This window comes from Cynocephalus volans, chromosome 8, assembly GCF_027409185.1.
Source record: "Cynocephalus volans isolate mCynVol1 chromosome 8, mCynVol1.pri, whole genome shotgun sequence".
Lineage (NCBI taxonomy): Eukaryota > Metazoa > Chordata > Mammalia > Dermoptera > Cynocephalidae > Cynocephalus > Cynocephalus volans.
In genome coordinates this window covers 97,714,666-97,738,976 of record NC_084467.1, presented here as the reverse complement: position 1 = coordinate 97,738,976, position 24,311 = coordinate 97,714,666, and the positions used below count along the sequence as shown (strand labels likewise).

At 41.3% G+C, this 24,311-nt stretch overlaps 1 pseudogene; it reads left to right on the top strand.

The window, feature by feature from the left end:
* Nucleotides 1–673: 673 nt before the first annotated feature.
* On the top strand, nucleotides 674–5,727 carry LOC134384228 (DENN domain-containing protein 5A-like; annotated as a pseudogene).
* Nucleotides 5,728–24,311: the final 18,584 nt, after the last annotated feature.

Sequence of the window (24,311 nt, the reverse complement as noted above, 5' to 3'; positions counted from 1 at the left end):
CATAGTTGCAGACACAACGGAAGGCAACTTTTGTTAGCTAGTTTGTTAGGTAGTTATCCAACAGAAAAGAAAATGGAATGGTTCCAACCTTAAAATGTGGTCACAAGTCCCTACACTGGACAAAATAGTAGGTTTGATATCATTTTAAGATTTTCAGTCCTTAACTCTATCTTAAATCTTTTTCCTAAATGGCTTTATTGTTTAGAATTCCACTTTATTTCATTTCTGCATCCACAGTTCTTTCCTCCCTCCTGTCTTTTCAGAATTTCCTTCACAAGCAGTTGCTAATTAGAGGATCATATTCTCAGAGTTCCTCCCATGAATTCTATTTGTTAGCACTGGATGAGAGAGAAGGTTAAAGGAAAACTAAAGACATACAAATAAAAAGAAAAATATAGGATTTTACTAACTGAAATATGGGACAAATAATAGTCTACTTCATCAGCAGGGTCAGGTCTAGGAGCAACAAAGAAAAAAAGAGGTTTCTGGGAGAGAGTAGAGGAAGGGGCAAGTTTAAAGAAGTTGAACATAGATATTTACCAAATGGGTCTACAATGATAGTTAAGCCGCCTTAAATTACTTTGGGAATAAGATAACGCATATATAAACTGTTGACTTTTACGTTTGTTTTTCCTCATGAGAATTATAAATCTATAGATATTGTGCTCTGGCCATGAGATTAGGAGCCCCAGGTCATGCTAAGGTGAGAGGGGACAGAGAATGGTCAGGAGGGGTCCAGAAAACAGCAACCTGTTCTTTCCCTCCCATGGGTGAACTTTCTATAAACAGAATAATTCGCCATTAGATCACATTCCTTAATTTGTACTCCTTGGGTTTCCTTCTCTTCTGCCTTCCACGTATGCATGTATCTAGTCATTCGTTTCCTTCATCTTCACCTACCACTCCATCCTCCTCCTCACACAGGGAAAGCTCCAGCATATTTAATCCGTGTCTTCCTCTTTTTATGAGTTCATGCCAAATGTTTCAATTTATCTAAATGATGTTGTTGTATTACACATATATAATACATTATATATCTAATATATATATCATATATATGTAATCTTTCATACTTATTTCATTCAGGACTGTGTTTTTAAGATTCGTATAACCCTTCATATATGTAGAAGCAGTTGCTTCTAACTGCTACTGAGTACTTCACCCCTCAAGTACTAAAAGCAGCCTCTGGTGCAGATATTCATTATGGTATGTGATGGGCATTTTCCTGCAGGCTGTTTTCTGGGGCACCTTCATTGTTCTAGCTACCTCCCAGGAAGACAGGCTTTGAGAACTCCTTCAGGACCTACCCACCCTAGAACTCAGCTTCACCATCCCAAGCTGCTGAGGTCAAGACTCTCTTATAGTGGATACAATACAGTGGTAGAACCTCTTCTCTGGGGCACAGTGAAATGTTACCTGTTGGTAACTTTGGGGGATTTCTTTGAAAACTTGATGAAATTTATGAACTCTCTCCATGTCTAAAAGCCCGTTTGTACATACATACAAAGTTTGCCCTTAATTTCAGAAGATTAACTTTTGGAATCCTATCCATATACCTCTAAAGGTTTGATAATCCCAGTCCTGGGGTTGTTTACAAGTGTTCAAGGGGAGAAACTACAAATTAAGTTGAGGATAAAGTTGTTAAGAAAGATCAGAGATAATTTCATAAGTTATTTTAAAGAGTGCCATGTGCAAAATGTCATTATGAGTCAGTCAAGTTTAGTTGTTTCTTAAAGATATTTTGTCACGTTTATTGAGATATAATTTTTTATGGTAAAATTCACCTTTTGTGAGTTTACATATTGATAAGTTTTAACAAATGTATGCTTCATGTAACTACCACCACAATAAAAACAGGAAAAACTTTTTTCTATCATTCCAGAAAGTTCCTTCGGACCTTTTTCAGCTTGTTTACTCCTTCCCCTCCCCCCACCTTGAACCACTTATCTGGTTTCTGTATCTATAGTTTTGCCTTTTACAAAAAATCATATACATGGAATTATGAAATTTGTAGCCTTTTGTGTCTGGCTTCTTTCACTTAGTGTTATGCTTTGGAGATTCATCTATGTTGTTGCAACTTATCAGTAGTTATTTCCTTTTTATTGCTGAGATGTATTCCATTGTGTGAATATGTCATAATTTATTTGTCTATTCACAAGTTTGGGCATTTGGATTGCTTCTAGCTTGGGATATTATTTATAAAGCTGCTATAAATATTCGTGTACAGGTCTTTGTGTAGACTTACATTTTTATTTCTTATGGGTAAATTCTTAGGAGAGGGATTTTTGGGTCATATGGTAAATATATGTCTAACTTAGAAACTTCCTTAAAGACATTTTAAGAGAAAAATATCTCTGAAAAATTTTTATTACATGTCTGAAAAATACTCAATACTTTTGAGCTTCCTTCTCCAGGCTTGCTCGGGCCCCGGCATTCTCTGCTGTAGGCAGCGACCGCAGTGCAGAGGGGGAGGCGTCCAGGATGCGGCGCGGGGCGGCCCGGTGCCCACCCTCCCTCCCGGTCACAGCAGCCGCGGCGGCCGTGGGGACCCGACCAAGGCCGGGGACGGGGCCCGAACCGCGGTAGGGGCAGCGGAGGCTGGAGGGGTGGCCTGAAAGCCGGCGGGCACCCGGGTGCGGGGGCTCAGAGCCGCTCCGCACCGCCCGGCCCCTCTCGGCCCCGGCGAGGCCCCACGAGGCCCCACGAGGCCCCACGAGGCCCCACGAGCGGCGGCGGTTGCGGAAGGGGCTCAGCGCCCAGTCGCTTCGCTGACTACTTTGTCATCTGCGGGCTGGACACCGAGACCTGGCTGAAGCCGGGCGAGCTGTCGGATTACCAGAGACAGATGACTGTGGTGGAGACGACTGATTACAGCTCTCATGTTTCTTTCCAGTTATAGTATGTCTGTGTCCATATTCTCCCAGCTTCTCTCCTGCGTTTCTTAGATGCACCAGTTTCATACCTGATGGGCTTGCATTCCAATCGCCTGTATGACTGGTCAAAGCTGGAGCTGCCTCCAGAGGCTAACCTCTGTTTTGTGGACATTGACAATCACTTCACTGAGCTGCCAGAGGACTTGCCTCGGTTTCCCAATGAACTGGAGTTCGTCCTGGAAGTGTGTGAGATTCTCGTGGCACTTGGCATTCCCCCTGAAGAGAACCTTCATTGCAGTGAGAGCGCCTCCAAGCTGAAGAGGCTTCGGGCCTCAGAGCTTGTCTCTGACATGAGGAATGGGAACATTGCTGGATCCCCTTTGCATTCTTACCGGCACCTCAAGGAGAATGAAATTATCACCCGTCTGCAAGCCTTAATCAAGAGGATTGCGGTGAGACTGGAAAAGCTGGAAGTGTATGAAGACCACAGCAGCAATTAGAATCTCAAAGTTCAGTGAGATTACGAAGAACTCAGGATTTACCAGCTAAACATTCAGATCCCAGAAGGTTTTGCAAATTGTTTTGCTCAGATATTTGCAGATTATGAGGTGTTTGTCATTCAGCCCAGCCAGGATAAGGAATCCTGGTTTACCAACAGGGAGCAGATGCAAAACTTTGATAAAGCATCAATTCTGTCAGATCAGCCTGTGCCCTTCCTATCAAGATTACTGGAGACCTGGAGATGTTTGCTTCTTTCATTGATAACAAAATCATGTGTCATGATGATGGTGATAAAGACCCTGTGCTCTGGGTATTTGATTCCTGAGTAGACAAGTTCAAGCTGTTGAATGTTCAAACACCTACTCACCTACTCTTCACACGTCAATGTACCAGAAATGTACCACTGTGCAGAGAAAGCAATTGGGCTACACTTGGCAAAAGTTAACCATACTGCAGTTCATCTACATTTACTTGACATGAAGATCAGACAAGGGAAGTATGAACCAGGCCTCTTCCCTAAGCTGCAGTCTGATGTACTTTCCATCGGACCAGCCAGCAACAGGTGGACGAAAAGGAATGCCCCTGCCCGGTGGAGGCGGAAAGATGGCAGAAGCAGCACACAGGACACCTGTGTTTAGATAATGACCAGAGAGAGAAGTACATCCAGGAAGCCAGGAATATGGGCAGCACCATCTGCCAGCCCAAACTATCCAACCTCTCTCCATCAGTGATTGACTAAACCAACTGGAAGTTCATAGAAGGCCTGCTGAAGGAATGCCTCAACAAGACCAAGAGGATGCTGGTGGAGAAAATGGGCCAAGGGGCTGTGGAGCTAGGACACAGGGAGGTGAACATCACAAGGGTGGAGGAGAACACCTTGACTGGTTTTTGTGACCTCCTGGACAAGATCTGGAGCCCTACAACTGAAACAGAGGAAATCAGCTTTGTGGTCCCACCTGATACATTATCAGGAAAACCAGCAGAGAAAACTCACATGAGGAAGCCTCAGGAGTACTTCTTGATTCAGAATGGGTGAAGTCTGATGCCAGCTCAGTCATGTCTCCCCTGAGGATCTCCCTGATTCAGGATATGAGGCACATCCAGAATATTGGAGAAATCAGGACTGACGTGGGAATGGCCAGAGCATGGGTGTGACTGTCTATGGGAAAAAAGTTACTATCCAGACACCTGAAGCAGCTTCTCTCAGACCATGAGCTCACCAAAAAGTCATACAAGCGCTACGCCTCCCTGTGCTGTGATGACAAGAAGGAGCAGTTCCTCTATCATCTCCTCTCTTTCAGTGCCATCAATTACTTTTGCTTCAATGTCTTCACAACTATCCTGATCGCATACCACATTCTGATTATACTGAGCAAGAAGCTGCAGGGCTCCATGAGCACCACCAACCTATAGATCTGTACCTTAGGAGAACTGGGTGAGAAACAGATCCTACAGATTCCCAAGAATGTGCTAAAGATGACCTTTGAGTGTCAGAACTTGGGGAAGATCACTACTGTCCAGATTGGCCATGATGACTCTAGGCTGTATGCTAAATGGCTAGTAAATTATGTGATGGTCAGGAATGAGATCACAGGACCTACCTACAAGTTCCCGAGTGGCTGGTGGTTGGGGCAGGGCTTGGATGATGGAAGCCTGGAGTGGGTCCTAGTTGGGGAGCTGCTCACATCCCAGCCTGAGGTGGACAAGAGGCCATGCAGGATCCTGCTGCTGCAGCAGTCCCCCAGCATCATCCAGAGCCTTGTTACCATCTCACCAACCAACAAGTCCAAGCTGAGCACTGGGCAGATGCAGAAGTCCATCGGGGAGGCCGCCAATGGCATTGTGAAGCACTTCAATAAGCCTGAGAAAAAGCAAGGCAGTCGGACGCTGTTGCTTTGTGGGGAGTGCCGCCTTGTCTCAGCCCTGGAACAGGCTTCCCAGCACAGATTTAAATCACCCCACCTCTTCAAAAAATGTCTTCATTTGGGATTTCCTGAAAAAAGCACAAACCTGTTATGAGACATTGGAGCAAAATGAAGTAGTCCCTGAGGAAAACTGGCATACAAGGGCCCAGGACTTCTGCCGATTTGTCACTGCATTCAACAGCACTACCTCGAACATCAGCAAAGATGGCCAGTTTCAGATGCTGGGTTGCTTGGGAACCAGGGACCGCCTCCTGCACCACTGGATTGTCCTGCTGGTGGACTGCGCCATCACCGCACATGCATATGAGGAGGCGGTGCTGATCAAAGACCATACACTTGTTTGTCATTCCTTGATCCGCGTGCTGCAGACAATGCAGGAGTTCAAAATCACGCTGGAGACGTCCCTTGTTAAGGGCCTCGACATCTGACCTGCGAGCGCCAGCCAGCACAGGACTAAGGACTCTCACCCAGCAGCTCGACCCTTCTTCCCGAAGGGACTGAAGAGAGTTGTGCAGGGGACCGAGAGGAGCTGTACGCTCACCGTAAAAAGAAACTAGAGGATTTAGTTTCTTTTTAGTTTCTTTTTAGGATTTAGGAATGAATAATCTATTTCGGAGTTTATTCGCCGATTTGCTTTTTACACACTCTAATGTGAAAGTGGTACGGAGAGGGAGCGTGAGGTTGGTGCCGCTTGTTTTGAAGCTGGCGCCCTCTCTCGCTGTGGCGGCGCCGGGAGCCTGCAGCCTCCTAGACCGAACCTGCGGCGCCGCGTGCGGGGTCGTTCCGCTTCCTCACCCGGTCGTGTTTATGAGGCCGATCCGCATCGTTTTTAAACTAATGTTTTCTATATTAATATTATTATGGATATTTGGCTTTCGCGGGCCACACACAGGTGTGCTGAGCGGGAAGCCCCACGCTCTAATCAGAGAGATTTTAGCGGTGCCTCTAAGTAAGCACTGATGAGTCAGTCTCACATCTTTTCTGTTTTTGAAAGCATTATTTGGGAAGGAGACATGCCGGGAAGTGTCATCGTGCGGAAAAACACATTTCCTGCTGGCACGCAGTTTACACAGAAGTAAACATAAACATGTTTTAACAGATTCTTCTTTTCTTTTTCTTTTTTTTAAGTAAAGAAAAAGCTTATTACAATCTAACTGGCTATGTTGTTATTGTTAAGTTTATGTGGTTTTGCAACTTAGAAACCATCTACAGTATGGCCCACTTAATAAAAAACCTGAAACAAAAAAATCTTTCAGATGTTGGGCAGTTACTTAAGATTTCTCATCAGTTGTGTCATCAGTAATGTGATAACATCTCCTTTGTGGGGCTGATAATATAATTGATGAGATAGCTAAATAAAATATTAGTGTGCTAATATACATAAAGGATTAATAAATTAACCCTCTATGCAATGAATAGCATATTGGACACTCAAAAATGTTACATACACACAATGCAACTTTGACTCTCTATCTCCATCTGGTGGGAGCACATAAAATTTTAGAAGTAGGTTCTATAGAACAGATGGAACCCATTCGAGGATAAAATCCCACAAACTATTCTCCAAGATTGTTGACTGATGATCTCAGGAAATCCAAAGTCCTACTTGTAAAAAGCTTCTACCAATATTTGAGCCATTCTGCATCTGTAAAGGGGAAAAGGTACCCCACATGGACCCACTGGCACAGCCAACAGGGAAGCCATGGCCCTTCCTGAGGCGTTCCAGGGTGTACATTACATTTTCCACATGTTTTTTCTCAGAAGTCTCAGTGTAGGGCCATCCACCATATCTCAACAGATTTTCAGGATCATGTTCAGCCTACTCTGTGCTTCAGTAGCTTTATGATTATTACAGCTTAGTGCTCTTGAAGATCGAGGCCCAGTAGATAGTTGGGGAGTGAATTTGTGTATGGAAATAATATTGTAAGAGATAAATTCCCTAGAAGTGAAGGGGAAAGGATAAAATGAAACATAACAGCCACTCCATAATATATGGGAATAAGGGCAGAAAGCCAAGAATTATTGGCAGCTGGAGTAAAGATGTGATATAGTCCCAGATCCATCAATTCATTCATCGGACAAATATTTTTTGAATGCCCCTTATGTAGGTCAGAAACTTGCTGGATGAATAGGTAATTGAATGCATGTTGAGCCTGGAAGTAAATATCCAACAGTCTGCTTCATAAGCATGATTCTTATGTGAAGCCAGGTAGAAGTGGCCTCAGAATTCCATGGGTGGCATCCCCCAGTGACCAGGCAAATCCCAGGCAGTCTATGCTCGGCTACTCCTCCCTCTGCTGAGCTTGTCTATTGCAATGCATACAAATCGGGCTGCGCACTGGCTTTCTGGCATCTAGGGGATGTCAAACCCTATACGATGAGAATTTTAAGTAAGGCCAGGGAGCTGAAGTTGGAGGATGCCTTGGAGCAGTTCAGAGAGTTAATGTGGCTTAGACCATCAGACTATCAACCACCAGCCATTGCTTATAACACTCTTTTATAACACTTATAACACTCCTTTAAACCAGCAGTCTCAGTCTTGTTGCAAAGGATAAAATCCATTGCCGCCACCCCCCGCCAAAACACACACTTACTTAGCCTCCATTTCTAGATTCTAAGGAAAACAAGAATGACAGGGGTAGCCATCTATTTGTAGTAGATGTTGACAAATTGTTTTCCATGGAGGTCAAACAATTTACATTCTATTAGCGGTATAGAAGAATATCTGTTTCTCTAGAGCCCCACCAATATATACCAACCTTTGTTATCTATGTTAATCTGAGAAATAAATAAAACTGATCTTACTATATTTTTAACTTTTATTTCTCCCTGTGCAAATACTAAGAGAGAGTGTAGAGTAGTGATGGTGCCTATGGTCAGGCTGCCTGAGTCGGAATCCTCATTATACCACCTACTAAATTACATTAACTAGCTAAATGTATTTGGGAAAGTGTCTTAACCTCTCCATGCGGTAATTTCCTCATCTAGAAAATGGAGATAATAAGAGGCCTACTCCAAAAAAAAGTTGTGGGAATGTACAGATCCCAGCACATAGGAAGTGCTTAATAAACACTATCTATGAGGGAAATTCAGCAGCTTTCTAATTTGTTTAAAGGCCATCTAATCTTTTTTTTTTTTCCTGCTAACTGCTTTAGTTACCCATTTTCTTCTTAGGCTATTGGCATCTTAATACATTTTAGAAATTAGCCCCTTGTATATGCTATAAATTGCAAATATATTTTCCAAGCTTATAATTTATTTGACTTTGTTTTGGTGTATTTATTTTATGTCTTCTAGTTTTGAATTATAGTTTGAAAGTCCTACTGCACTCTGAGATTACAAAAAAAAAAAAATCCTGTATGTTTCATCAGATGTATGACAATACTTCACATTCTATCTCCTTTGTCTTCTTTTTATTTTTATTTTTTCTTTTCCATATCTTCATCCTTACTTGCTGCATTATGGATCATTTCTTCAATGATAGCTTTCGCTAGATCTCTCTTCAGCTGAATTGGTATACTAACCCACCTATTGAATTCTAAATTTGATTAACCATATTTTTTCATATCTAGAATTTATCTTTCCTTCTTTTTCAATTTACTGACTCTTTTTCCACCATGTCCTTCTCTTGCCCTGTGGAATTTACTTCTTCTCTTTCTCTTTGACCTTACCTAGTTTGAAGACTCTCTGAGTTTGTTCTACTCACAGTAGTTCTTTGTGTGCACTCTCTACCACTCCCTCTCAAGGCATTTTGTTTCCTTACGTGATTTGTAATTTTTATTTTATTTTAAATCATGAGCTCATCTTCAAAAAGAGTAGTTTTCTATGGAGGGATCTCAGGTCCTAGGATCTGTGAACAATCCTGGGGCAACTTCAAATTCCTTTGCTATGATCCTACAGATTTCTTTGGTTTCAGAAGCATTTTATAATATATCTTGACTGTATTGTCAAACTCCCGGAGTGTGCAATGAAGAGGTCGTGTAGACTCAGCTAACTTGGGGAGGGCAGGCACAGTGATTTCCCTCTGTTAACTTTTTCTAACCATGTTCTCATGAGGCTGTCAAGTTTCCTTGTGGTATCTCTGGGCTGCAGGAAAGAGGAATTTCCTCTTCTCTTTTATGAACTGATAACTCCAGCTTTACGTGAGTGATTCATTTCCAGTTCCCTGCCATGCAAAGACTTTAGGTCTCATCAACCAACCCTCTTGCACCATTAAAATCCCATCATCCTAGCATTTGCCGCATTCTCATACCCCTGAAAGTACTCAACTTTGGCTCCCAGCTCCCTCTAAGATTTTGTGGTTCCTCTTTATTTCTGGCATCTGAGAACTTTGTTTTCTTGCTTTATACAAGGCTCACACTTTAAGTAAAATTTTATTTATAAGTATTTGTTTTTATTGGAAGGAAAAATTACACATTCCAATTCAAATCACTATATTGTCCACAAGTTCCAGAAAGATCTTTCTAAAATGCCAAATGTATTATATTATTACCCTATTTAAAGTGCTTCAGTGTTGTTTTACTGACCTTAAGATAAAGTCCAAAGTCCCTCACCTGGGAAATAGTAGAGCAGAGCAGCTTAGAGCATGACTTCAAGAGTCAGAATGAGCTGAGTTTGTATCTACATATGTATTCCTAACTATGTTACTTTGGACAAATAGATGTCTTAGCCAGTTTTCTCATCTGTAAAATAGCGATAATTCTAGCAACTACTTGATAGGGTTGCTGTGAACTTTAGACAAGGTTGTGATCACCCTGCAAAAGTGGGATGGACCTCCACTTGAAATTTGGTTCAGATATTGAGATTGATGATGCCAAACATGCACCAAGAGAATATGAAAAGGTTCATTACTAACATAATGAGTATTTCTGGGGAGAGAAGGGCAGGCTCCGAGCAGGTCCAAAAATGGCTTGAAAGAGCAGGGGAAAGATACTTGCTTGGCTTTCGTATGATTTGAGGGGTGAGGCTGGTGTGAGGATTCAGACTTTTAATTATAGACAACACACTTAAAACACACAGCATGGAGCCCGCTATATCACAGGCACTCAATAAATGTTGGTTATCATTATATGTTGTTATCATGGCTTAGAAAGATTTCATGACCTTGGTAATGCCATTTCTCTCTGTTATCTTTCTCATTCTGTACTCCAGCCATACTTCAATTTATTTTTTTCATTTCATTATTTATTTAGATGTTTTAGTGCTCACTCTAAATTTTTCCAAGCTGGTGAACACTGACGAATTATTCCCCTCACAGAACTATAACCACACATTCCCAGACAGTATAAATATATGGTTCAACTAACATTACTACACATCACCATTTTATCAATTACATAATAAAACAAATTGTCAAGTATCCAAATATTAAGTTACACAGCTCAGTTGGATTCTTAAATATAGCATGGTCTCCATGTCTAGCATCTTGTTTCCTCTATCTGCAAGAATTTCCATCCCTACCCCATTCACAGCTAATTCTCACTGTATCTTCAGGTTTCAGCCTAAGTAGCATTTCTTCCCAGAGGTCTTTTCTCACTCTTCAACTTGCTTACATTCCCAGCTCTGCTCTCCCATCCACATATATTGTTGTACTAATTTGTTTATTTGCACTTTTCCCATCTATTTTGTAAGCTTTATGGTGACTTGATCTCTCAAACCTAGCACAGCACCTGATACTTAGTAGATGCTCAATAAATACTTGTTGAGTGAAGGAGTAACTCCTTTAATCCTCTTAATACTGTAAGTCAGGTATTATCCCTACTTTGCAAATAAGAAGGTGTAAGTTCACAGAAGTTAAATAATATACTCAGTGCCATAAAGATATTACCTAATATCTCAAAAATTCAGATCCAGATTTTCCAACCTTTCCTTTCATTAAACAGCATATCTTTTATCTCTTACTGGCTCCATTATAATTAAGGTAGATAAAGTAGAGATAAAATGTATTCCCACCTATGTAGTGGGATTTCAGAGATGTAGGAAGAGCCTTCTTATTAACCTGCCCCCTAACGAAGAACAGATACCAACCTTTTAGTCTAGAAGTTTATCCATTAGTTCATATTAACCTACATGAGTGCCCCTTGGTATGGAGAATACAATGATTAATTTCAGTTAGCAAAGTTTCTAGGTTTTTTATTCATCCCTTCAGCATGACTCCCAAAGACCTATACACTCTTGCTGCAACCTACCTGTGCAGCCATGTCTCTAGCCAGTCTACCCATTGCCTCCTGCATTGCTTGTTGCCCTTATACATTCCTGTGTCTTTGCCCTCACCCTTCCCTCTGCCTGGTATTTTTCTCTGCTTTCTTCATCTGGACTAACAACTCGTAATTTGAGAAGACAGCTCAAATAGTCTCTCATGTGTGAAAAGTTTCCTGATTCCCCCAGGAAAAGTTGACTTGATTCTTATTCTTCTGGGTGTTTATAGAACTTCATAAGCAACACTGTTACAGAGCCACACCCATCACACTGGACTTACTAGTTCACATATCATTTTCCCCCAGCAGAATATGAGTCCTTCAAAGTCAGGGACTGTGAGTTGCTCACTGCTGTGCCCTAAGCAAAATATAGTAGATAATCAATACGTAATTATGAAAACGTGAATGAATAAAGAAATGCATCCAAGTGAGCTTTTATTAAGAAGGAGAAAGAAAGAGTATGAGAACACCAGGGCCCAGTGGAAGTTTCATGGGAAAGGCTTATGGTGAAGGGTTATCTTGCTGCTATAAAGATATATTCCAAAAGAAAAGTTCCTTTTTCTGCCTTTGGAAGGGTGTATGTGAGCTTGGGATGCCTGGAACTACCACATCCTTCTTGTGACCATAAAGAGAACCATCCAACAAGCTGAGGACAGCAGAGCAAGTAGATGAAACAATCTTAGATTCTTCTTGGTGGCATCAACAAAGGCTCAAAACCAACACAGTTTTCTTCTTGGAGAATGATCCTCATCCTGTGTCCAGCTGGATAGCTTGTGTTCAGCAAGAAGGCACTTCCCTGGCCAGAGAAGGAAGAGGCAAATTCTATCAGTCACTGGGATTCCATGTCTGTGTCTAGATCATCAGCTTTTGCTTTCATGTGAAAGTCAGCCTTTGATGATCAAAGGAGAAAAGCAACTGAACCTCTCTGTATGCACCACATGAGGGCAAAGGGAGTCAAACCAGCCCAAGGAGAAGCCGAGAGGAAAAGGAGGCAGAGATGATGAGGAACAGTGCTTGCTCCTGTTGGTTCTGCAGTTCACTCACACTGTTCTGTTCTTTTCTTGTCCTCCAGGACTTGGGCAATGTGTCCTCCATACTGATTGTGGGCTAGAAATACACCACTCCAGGTTGGGATTTCCCCATAAAGTAATGAGGTATTGTCAAGTTGCTTATAGAAAAGCCTGTGTTTTTGTACAGGCGAACAGCCAAAAAGGCCTAACTTATCTCTAAGACTATCTAGAGTAATAGGTCTAAATGTGTGTGGTCTAAATGATAGCCACTCTCCTTTTTGGCTCTAACAAAGGCTATGGACAGTATAATAAACTGGTTAGGAGCCCAGAGTCAGGAGCCAGACTGCCTGGGTTCAAATTCCATTTCTACCACTTACTTGCTGGGTGTCTGCTTTTATGACAACAGCATGGTGTTTTGGTTACTATAGCTATGTAGTATAATTTGAAACAGATAGCGTTATCCCTCTGGCTTTACTTATTTTATTTATTTATTTTTTTGCCCAGGATTGCTTTGGCTAGTCAGGGTCTTTTGTTGTTCTATATGAATGTTAGGATTATTTTTCTATTTCTGTGAAGAATGTCATTGGTATTTTGGTGAGGATTACATTCGATCTGTAGATCAATTTGGGTAGTATGGACATTTTCGCAATTTTAATTCTTCCAACCCAAGAGCTTGGAATGTCTTTCCATCCTTTTGTGTCCTCTTTAATTTCCTTCAGCAGTGATGTGTAGTTCTTGTTGTAGAGATCTTTCATCATCTCCTCAGTTAAATGGATTCCTAGGTTTGTTTGTTTTGTTTGTTTCTTTGTTTGTTTTGGGTGACTATCGTAAATGGGTTTGCTTTCTTGACTGCGTTTTTTAATAGTTTGTTATAGGAGTATAAAAATGCTACTGATACTTGTGTGTTGATTTTGTATCCTGCAACTTTACTGAAATAATTTATCAGCTCTAAGAGTTTTTTGTAAAATCTTTAGGTTTTTGTATATAGGATCATGTCATCTGCAAACAGGGACAGTTTGACTTTGTCTTTTCCAATCTGGATGCCCTTTATTTCTTTCTCTTGCCTGATTGTTCTGGCTAGTACTTCCAACACTATGTCAAATAGGAGTGGCAAGAGTGGACATCCTTGTCTTGTTCCTGTTCTTTTCCTTATTCTGGATGATATTAGTGGTGGGTTTGCATATATGGCTTTTATTGTGTTGAGATACTTTCCTTCTATACCTAATTTGCTGAAAGTCTTTATCAAGAAGCAATGTTGAATTTTATCTAATGCTTTTTCTGCATCTATTGAGATAATCATATGTTTTTTGTACTTGGTTTTGTTGATGTGGTATATTACATTTATTGACTTTCATATGTTGAACATCCTTGCATCCCTGGGATTAATCCCACTTTATCGTGGTGTATAATTTTTTTGATGTGTTGCTATATTCTGATTTCTAATATTTTGCTGAGGATTTGGGGGTCTATGCTCATCAGAGATATTGGCCAGTAGTTTTCTTTTATTGCTATATCTTTTCTGGATTTTGGTATCAGGGTGATGCTAGTCTCATAAAATGAGTTTGGGAGAAGGCCTCCAGGTTTCACTTTTAGGGATAGTTTGAAGATAACTGGTATTAATTCCTCTTTAAAGGTTTGGTAGAATTCAGCAGTAAAGCCATCTGGTCTTGGGCTTTTCTTTGTTGGGAGACTGCTGATTACTGCTTCAATCTTGTTTGTTATTGGTCTGCTCAAGTTTTCTATTCCTTCTTGGTGATTTGTATGTGTCTAGAAATTTATCCATTTCCTCTAGATTTTCAAATTTGTTTGGATATAGTTGTTTATAATCATTTCTAATCATTCTTTTTGTTTCTGTGATATCAGTTGTAATGTCTCTGCTTTCATTTTTGATTTTTATTATTTGGGTCTTCTCACTTCTTTTTTTAATTAGCCTTGCTAGTGGTTTGTCTATTTTGTTTATCTTTTCAAAAAACCAACTGTTTGTTTCACTGATCGTTTGCATCATTTTGGGGGTCTATATTTCATTTAGGTCTTCTCTGATCTTAACTATTTTTTTCCATCTACAAATTTGGAGATTGGATTGTTCTTGTTTTTCCAGTTCTTTGAGGTGTAGCATTAGGTTGTTTATTTGAAATCTTTCCATTCTTTTGATGTAAGCATTTATTCCAATAAACTTCCATCTTAGTACTGCTTTGGCTATATCCCACAGGTTTTGGTATGATGTATCTTTATTTTCATTAGTTTCAGGAATTTTTTGATTTCCTGTTTAATTTCTTCTTGGACCCATGGGTCATTCAGGTGCATACTGTTTAATTTCCATGTGTTTGCATAGTTTCCAGAGTTTTGTTTCTTGTTGATTTCTAGTTTTAATCTGAAGACAAACAATAAAAGGGGAAGAAAGGAACAAAAGATATTTAAATCAATCATATAAAAAGGAATTAAATGTGAAGAGTAAGACATTACCTTTCAATAACAACCTTAAATATAAATGGATTAAATTCCCCCACTCAAAAGGCAGAGACTGAGTCATTGGATTTAAAAATTAGACCCAAGTATACACTGTCTACAAGAGAATCACCTCACCCATAAAGACACACACAGACTAATAGGGAAGGTATGGAAAAAGATGTATTACGCAAATGGAAACCAAAAATGAACAGGAGTAGCTATTCTTTTATCAGATAAAATAGACTTTAAACCAAAAACCATAAAAAGAGACAAAAAAGGCCATCATATAATGATAAAGGGATCTATTCAGCAAGAAGACATAACAATCATAAATATATATGCACCCAACACCAGCATACCCAGATATATAAAGCAAACACTATTACACCTAAAGAAAGAAATAGACCCCAATACAATTATAGTTGGGACCTGAACACCCCTCTCTCAGCTTTGGACAGATCATCTAGGCAACAAATCAACAGAGAAACACAGGATTTAAACTACACTTTAGACCAGTTGGACTTGGCAGATATCTACAGAACATTTCATCCAACAACTACAGAATATACACCTTCTCATCAGCACATGGAACATTCTTTAGGATAGACCACATGTTAGGTCACAAATCAAGTCTCAACAAATTTTTAAAAATTGAAATCATTTCAAGTATCTTTTCAGACCACAATATATTAAAACTAGGAAGGTGTTGTTATTATGATCTTTTTGGAGACAGGCTTGGAGGTATCCATCACAGATGACAGAATCTGTTCCAGGGAGGCCTGCCAACCTTGGACTTCTTCCCTTTGTGGGATCCAGGAATCCTATTGTTCCCTCAGGTTCTTTCAGCCTCTAATATCATCATCTCTCTGAATCCAGGCTGTCTGTCTCCACTGACCTACTATTTTGAGTCAGGAGAAGTAGTAGAAACAAGATAGTACATTAGTTGATAGGTGCTCTTCTGCTGCTTCTATCTGACAAATAATTTAACCTCTCTGAGTCCGTTTCCTCACTATAAAATGGGGTAAAATAATACCTACCTCGTAAGGCTGCTGTGAGCATTAAATGAGAATATTGCCTGGCACAGAGTAAGCACTGTAGGATAATTTGTTATTATAAATTTTTAATTGACAAATAATAACTGTATATAAAACACCATGATGTTTTGAAATACATACATATTGTGGAACGGCTAAATAAAGCAAAGAACTTAACACACACTTATTTTTTGTCGTGAAACATGTAAAATCTACTCTCAGCAATTTTCAAATATATAATACATTGTTATTAATTTTAGTCACCATGAGGTTCAGTAGATCTCTTGAGCTTATTCCTCCCACCTAACTGAAATTTTATGTGTCTTGACCAACATCTCCCACAATAATAATTATGGTTATTATTAACTTTAAAGAGAGTCAACATAGCATGGAATCTACCAGACCAACTTGGAGTATTCCCCCAACAACTGTCACTAATGATCACATTCTTCCAACCCACCCATAGCCTTCTCTGATACTGTCTTGACAAGTCCTGGTCCCTAGGGGACAATAGATGAGAAACCCAGAGGACCGACGGGCTGAAAGAAGGTAGAAAAATGGCCATATTAACAAAATTAGTGAGGCACCTTCACTCCTATCCCCCACTCTATGGCACCACAGGAGTTAGGGAGGACCATTTTTTTAGAAAAAGCTGGCAGTTGTTTATACAACTGCAGAGCTGTGTATCCAGGAGCCCATTCAGGCATTCTTTTCCCAACATCTCCCTGCATGCTCCTTCTCTCCTCCCTGTTGGCAGGAAGGCAGTGGGCACAGGGCCCTTTCCTGGAGGCTTTCGAGAGAACCCAGCTCAGGTTTAAGGCTCAAGTCACAGATACTCTTGGAATCAGGTGGAGACATGATCATTTCTACAAATCTACCACCAGAGAGCAGAGCATCACCACAGGAAATTTTGAGACAGCAAACGCTTAGCCCTCACCAAGCCGGCAGGGGAGAATCCTCCAGAAAGCCTGGTTGCAGCACTTGCAATTCAGTATCCCTGGGGTTTGACCCAGAATTTTGGAAATCACTTCATAACTGCAGACAAATGCTGCCTGCTCAGGACCCTCACTCCAGGCTGTGCCCATGCAGGTGTTCAGACATCTCTGTCCCAGATGTTCAAACATTTATGCTGCCTGATGAGGAGAAAGGTTTGGGGAGTGGGGGGAGAAGAGAGACAATGCTATCAGCCAAACATCATCCCAGGCAAGGAATTTCACCCTCCAGTTCTCCTGGATATTAAGCATGTTCATTTGATACAAGGAAGGGAAAGGAAAGCAAATCAAGGTAAAGGGGCTAGTTTGTTCTTCTCTGGTACCTCTAGATCTTTACATTTTAGACCCCTTAAAGCCTTGGCTCAAGTTGAGGGCCCTCTTCAGGACAGATTTAGTTGTAGAGGATTTGAGCTGTCCTTCATTATCTGGCATAAAGTGTCATAATTCCTAAAATCGTATCCTAATGTCCCGTATCTACCTCACTTAATTTACCTTTTAAGTCATGTTGGTCATGGGAACAAAGATCAGAGTGGAGTTTGGGATGGAATCTTTGTATTCGTTAAGGATTTACTAGGTGGTGGTATCTGCAACCATACAGAGAAGGCCCAGAGTGGTCCCCACACACTTGCCTTTCTGGCTTCACCATCACTTTCAGCAGACATTGTAAGACAACACTTTCACCCCAGACAAGCATAGGATGAGGAGTCCTGGGCTAGGACACAGGAGGCTGGGTTCTAGCTCCAGTTTTGCCCTTGTCTTGAAGCTTTGTCTGGGATTTGTCTGTACCATTTCTAAATGATTCCTGCTCAAGCCTTAGGAAAGCAGATGATGAAGAATGAGGAACCAACTTGGCTGAATGGAGGTTATCTTCCAAGGTCATGGAAAGAGTGAGAAATGTCAGATTAGTCTGATTTTGCTCTCTGTTTTCAGACACATACGTACATACTTCCCATCCCTGGAGTCTAATTAGTTTCTTCTGGCACAAGAAACATAGCCCATCTGGAATTTTGTTGACTCCTCTACAAGTATGGCACGTTTAGTGGATTATAAACCTGCTGTGCAGCTCCTCTTGTGATAATCACCTTCAGCAAGGTCTCTTGGGACAATCTCTGGCAGCCAATCTAGAGAGCAGTGTTTTTGCCATGTTCATGCCTATCTCACCCTCAACACACTTTTAGGTCATTTTCCCCACATGTGACCTTGGACAAATCACTTACCCTCTGTGGTCATCATGATGTTTGTGGTATTTTTTAATTGGGAGTTAGAAGAAAGTTCTGTTCTCCTCTTTGCTTCTTCTCTTGGTACTGCCTCCATTCTCCTTTCTCTTCCCCTCCACATCCCCCAAAGCAGGATTCTACACACCAGCCATTCTGAACTACTTGTCTTTCTTGGTGCATCCATTCTTTCTTGCCCTCAATGCATGCGGTAGCCTATGCTTTGAATTCCCTTTCTTAAAACCTGTATTTGCCCACTAACCCCTCCCACTTCTTCAGGACTCAGCTGACATCGTCTTCTCTAGGAAGGCTTCCCTGCCCTCTCCCCACCACCACTGTGCCTGGGTTTGATGTCCCTGCCCCCCATCCCCATAGCACCTGTGCTTTCTCCATCATTGACTGTAATTTTCTAACCAGTTTGTCTCTCTGGACCATCAGCCTACTATTCATCTTTGTATATCCAGTGCCAAGCACAGCACTCTGGTCTTCACCACTCTGTCTTTTCTACTAGGTTCAGTTTTTGGTGGAGACTTCCATGCTTTTTACCCAAACCCTGCTCTGGATGTCAAGTAGAAAGTCATGGCTATGTTCTCAGGTTCTCCTGCTTCTGTGGCAGGACTGTGCTCTTGAGAAGCCAGGGCTTTTAGTCTTCATCCTAAAGGCTGGAGGTATTTGTAAATGGTTTCTGTTGAGCACCAGAAATTTCCCAAGAAGAGGAAAACCACATCCATCTCATAGAACTTGACAATGTGCAAAGAGCTTTTGTGTTCCCTTTAATATTCCAAATTCGCCTTAGATAAGATTATCTTCATTGATAGATTAGGAAACTGAGGCCGCATGAGGGACTGACTCAGGGTTCCAGAGACAAGAAGTAGTGAAGCTGCGTCTAGAAGTCAGGTGGCTTCTGTTCCCGGACTCCAGCCGAGAGAGAATATTTCTTTCTCACTCTTCCCCTCACCTCCTACCTATCTCTAGATGACAGTGTTTGCACTGTGTTTGCAGAAGCCCCAGGAAGAGTCACAATGGCAGGCAATTGGAGCAGACAGCTCTGCAAAAGCCTGCCCTCTGTGGACTCAAGAAGAACACCATGTACTCTTCCTCTCTCCATCTCAGCAGTACATCGATCCCATACTTGGAAAAATCAATGTTGGCGAGGACAGGAGAAAGATTTTCTCAGATACATTTGTCATTTGAGGTACGCTCAGACATACTCTCACAGCAACAGTCCACCAGCCTCTGTTCCCCATCACAGCCACTTACCCAAACCAGAGCAACTACTATGGGCAGGGCCAAGTATGGGAATCGAAACTGTGAAACGTCAAGTCAGAGGGATCTTAGAGGCCCCCTAGTCCAACTCCCCACTGCACAGTTGAGGAGTCTGAGATCAAGAAGTGAGTGACCTGATCAAGGTTACACAGCCAGATGGTGACAGAGCCAGCAAATGAATTCAGGCTTCTGGATGCCATTCAGTGCCCTCAACCCTGGATTACATTATGCAGGTATGATTCGTTGCCAGGAGGCCTCCTTTATTTCCCTGCCCCTTGATTCCCAGCACACCTCTATCAGGGCTCAATGCCTTGCTTCATGAAGGAGTTTAGAGCAGTGGCTAAGAATCCAGGCTTGGTGTCAGAGGGACTTGAGAGTATGACCTGTTCCTACTAGACAATTACTTATGTGTCTTGCAGTAAAAGTCATGTCGTGTGCCAAGGACTATTTTAATTGCATGTATTAACACCTAAAGTCATTAAAACCCATGAGGCCGGTACTATTGCCTATGGTTACTTTAGGCACAGAGAGATTCAGAAATTTGCCCAAGATCACACAGCCTGATGGCAGTGGGCACTGAACCCAGGCAATGCAGCTCTGGAGCCCAGACCTCAACTACTGTGCTGTCATGCTGCACACTAAGCTCCCTGCACTCCTACCCCACACAACCCAGAAAGCACAAGCACCTGCCTGCAGATGACTACACACCTCAATCATGTTCCTCAGCTGCATGCCAGACAGTGGTCAGTTTCTCCCACTGCTGATCAATGGGTACAGAAAAAAGAAAAACCGTCAGTCAACTTGAGTTCTTTGAGTGCCACAGTCTGTATTACTGTGTTCCTCTATAAATATAAGTCTCCAAGGCATTCTTTTATCACCAGAGTCTAGTTTGCTTTGGGCTGGCTTATTTCTGAAGCTGAAGGACACAGTGGCATTTATGTATATCCAGGAAAGGCCTGGCAAACAGATGGCTGCTTTCGACCCTAAACAATCCCACAGTAATTTGGTTCCACAGTGAGGGTGACCCAGGCTGGAAACTCTCAAACATCTTTCCACCCAGCATATTAATTATTCATAATGGCCTTAAATACTCTTCTATGATGAAATGTTAAGTGACACATTAAATATTCATCATGATGCACCCAGCACAGGGCCAAGGGGAGAATTTAGCAGAACAAATGTGATTTCTGATTACATCTCTTTCATTCTAGGCACTGAACACCCCCAGGCAGCTAGGACTCCATCTTACTCTGAAAGAAAGCCAGGAAAATAGATTCCACAATATCTCTTTATGTATTGCCAAACTGTCTTCAGAATCTTGGCAGGAAGTTCTTTCCTTTTTCTTTCTCTTTCTTTAGCTTTTAGAATCGAGGTATAACTTACATGGATATGCATATAAACCCAAATAATCAGCACCCAGATCAAGATACAAAACATTTCCAGCAGCCCAGAAGTTTCCTTCAGGCTTCTTCCCAGTCAATATCCTGCCCCCACCCCCTGCACACATACACACACACACACACACACACACACACACACACACGTCACTATTTTGACAAGAAACTCTTTTTTAAGTCTAACTCAGATCCTTCCTTCTGTCATTGCTGTTCACTTCCTATCATTTTAAATTTGAAGGCAAAGGCCGAGTAGCCATCTATTGTGCACTGATTGGAAGTTTACTATAGGTGGAAGCATAGAGAATAGGAGGCTCCTAGGGTGGTCCAGGGAGAGATGATGTGGGCTTGGTCCAAAACAGGGGGAGGTAAGATGGAGGGAAGAGACTTGTGGGATGGATATATTTTGGAGGTAGAGGTGACAAGACTGGAAATGTGATGATGAAGGAAAGGGTGGAATCAGGCATGACCTATCAGTTTTGACTTGAGTTTTGTGGTGGAGAGAGTAGCCATTTGTTGAGAAAGGGAAAACGGCAGAGGAGAGGTTTGGGGACAGGGTGAAATCACAAGCTCTGTTTGGACTTGTTAACTTGAGATGCCTGTTTGGCATTAGAGATTGGGAGAAATGCCAGGCCTGGAGAGAGAGAGAGAGATTTGTGAATCATCTACGTATAAAGGAATTTTTTAGCCTGGGGAAGACATGAAATCTCCCAGGGTGGACAGAGCAGAGAACAGGACCCAAGACAGAGCCCTGTAAATGTTCTTGGTGATGCCGACATTGGCCTTATTAAAGTTCTAACAATTGGAGAGGGGAAAATAAACATTGTCTAATATATAATTTACTCTCAAGATTTTACAAATTTACCTTCAGCTTGGAAAAAAAAATGTCATTTTTAAATATTCTGCAGGCTTTCATGATAATAAGGGGAATTTGGATTCTTACTTTTGTTCACAGCAGCCATGCTTTTAGGATCCCGGTGGTCCCCAGCCACTGAACACAGACCTCTAGGTGATCCCACAAACATTTTTTCATTATTTTAAAAAGCCTGATTGAAATTGTATGTTTAGGGCCGAGCCCGTGGCGCACTCGGGAGAGTGCGGCGCTGGGAGCGCAGCGACGCTCCCACCGCGGGTTCGGATCCTATATAGGAATGGCCGGTGCACTCATACCGGTCATGAAAAAGACAAAAAGAAAAAAGAAATTGTATGTTTACCTACCACAATGGTGTGTAAGCTAATCGCAACATCAGGTTTTTCTGCTTTGACTAGAATTTTATCAGTTGGCAGCACTAGATATCTTATGATGATCAGAAGCTTTGTTGGATGGTGACATATCTTCAAATATTTTCAAAAATGAGAAAATGCACAAGCACCTAATCAATATACTTTTTAAGGAAGCTAATTATTTTAAAGATCCAGTTTATTCATTTATAGAAATGGAAATAATAAGAGTGCCTATCCCTCTGGGTTATTCTGCGAGATTAAATGAGATAAGGTAAGTGAAGGGCACATCTTAAATGCTCAATACATGGTAGTGGTGATTGTTATTATTGTGAATAGTCTTGATATGACATGGAGTTTAGACGTAGCAAATAATAAAAGGTGCTCTTGGTATGAAAAGTGTGGAGGTCACATATGTTCTGATGTATGACACATCCTTTTGTGCCGATCACAATAACCCACTGCAAAGAACCTGGTTAGCAATTCACATACTCCTATTTGTGTCTGATGGCCGGGCCCCATCCCTGCTCAAAGAATCTTTCTTCAAGAACACTGGACGGTCAGCTTGACTCCCTCTTAGCTGGGCCCCCACACTGTAGGAACAAGATCAGCAGCTGTAATAAGTGAAAAGAAAATTCCAATCTTTCCTGAGCTGGCTCAGATCGTCATCCAGAGAGCGAAATAGCCTACAGTAATCTGGCCTTCTGAAGTAATTTCAGCCGATTTGTTATTTTGCTTACCAATAGAGTTGCTTTTGAAACTCACAAAAGGCAACAACAATAATAATACAAAATAGGGCGTTTTGTCCTTTCTGCTGTCAAAGACCTGCTTCAAGCTCCCTGCACAGATAGAAACATCACTTATGAAGTCTAAGAAACGGAGTTTTAGGGTTTAATTATGAAGCAGCAAAGAAGAAAGGCAGGTGTGCCCAGCCCTAAGGTAACAGGAGTGGCATTTTAACAAGAATATTTGACTAATGATTTACAGTTTTCAAAGCACTTCCACATAAATCATCCCATTTGCTCTTCCAAATGGCCTTGCCAGGTCAGTGGTATTATATTCATTTCAAAGGATTCCGATGCTCAGAGAAATTAAGAAACTTGTCCAAATGCTGGAGGCAGGGCTCCTACTTGCCTCTGTTCTCATCCACTGTCCTCTGTGGAAACCAGCAGCCTGTGGATGTGCCTGGTTCCATCGGGGGTGGATCTGCATACATCCTAGCCAAAGGAGTGGTTCCGTAATCAAAGTAAGACCATGGACCTCAGGGGCCCAGGGTAATCTTTTAAGCCATGATTTCAACATTTTTAAAGATTTTTTTTGTTAATAAAAAAATTCAGTCAGATATTTGGATATTTTACTCATTGGAGTCAACTGCCTGGATAATTTTTGAAAATATCTTAATATGCATCTCCATTTTTGTTCTGGTTTTTTTTTTTTCCCAAATATTTTGGTATCAACAACTACAATAATTATCAGTCTTATTTTTATGTTGGTAGAATCATAAGATATAGGAAAATTGTGACTGTTTCACAGAACCTTATTTGAGCTGTTGAATGGCTGTATAATGCAGGGCAATTCACTTAACTCTCTAAGCCATCATTGTCCAATGAACCTTCTGGAATTGTTCTAGATCTGCACTGTCCAATTTAATAGCCAATCATCATGAGTCTATTGATAACTTGAAATGTGACTAATGTGACTCAGAAACTAACTTTTTACTTTTGATTAATTCAAATTTAAATAGCCACATGTGTTTAATAGCTATTGTATTGGATAGTGCAATTCTAGGCCTGTACCCTCACCTACAAAATGAAGGGCTTATCCTAGAATGGATCTCTCAGCTTTCTGCCATAGTTCCTAGCATGTTATATACTCAATTATGCTTGTTGAATACGTATTTGTAGAATGAAAGAATAGCCAAATGAATAAAGATATTAACAAATAAACTGATGTATCTTAATGAAATATCATAAATGGAAATAATTTAGCATGATTTCCCGCAAAACCTAGAGTTTTAAAGGATGAAGAGAAACATTGGCATTGGCTGCAGCAGGTGGGAACTCTTGGCAGCTGTTCTCATGGGAACAGAACCAGGTATACTCCAGACCACGCTTGCCTTTCCACTTCCTCCATACTCGGAAAAGCAGCTTCCTCTTTTGGAGTATTTTCATAACCCGAGTCTCCCAGGGAGAAGGTCAGTGCTGGAACTACGGGCTGGGAAGAATGTCAGGAAAGG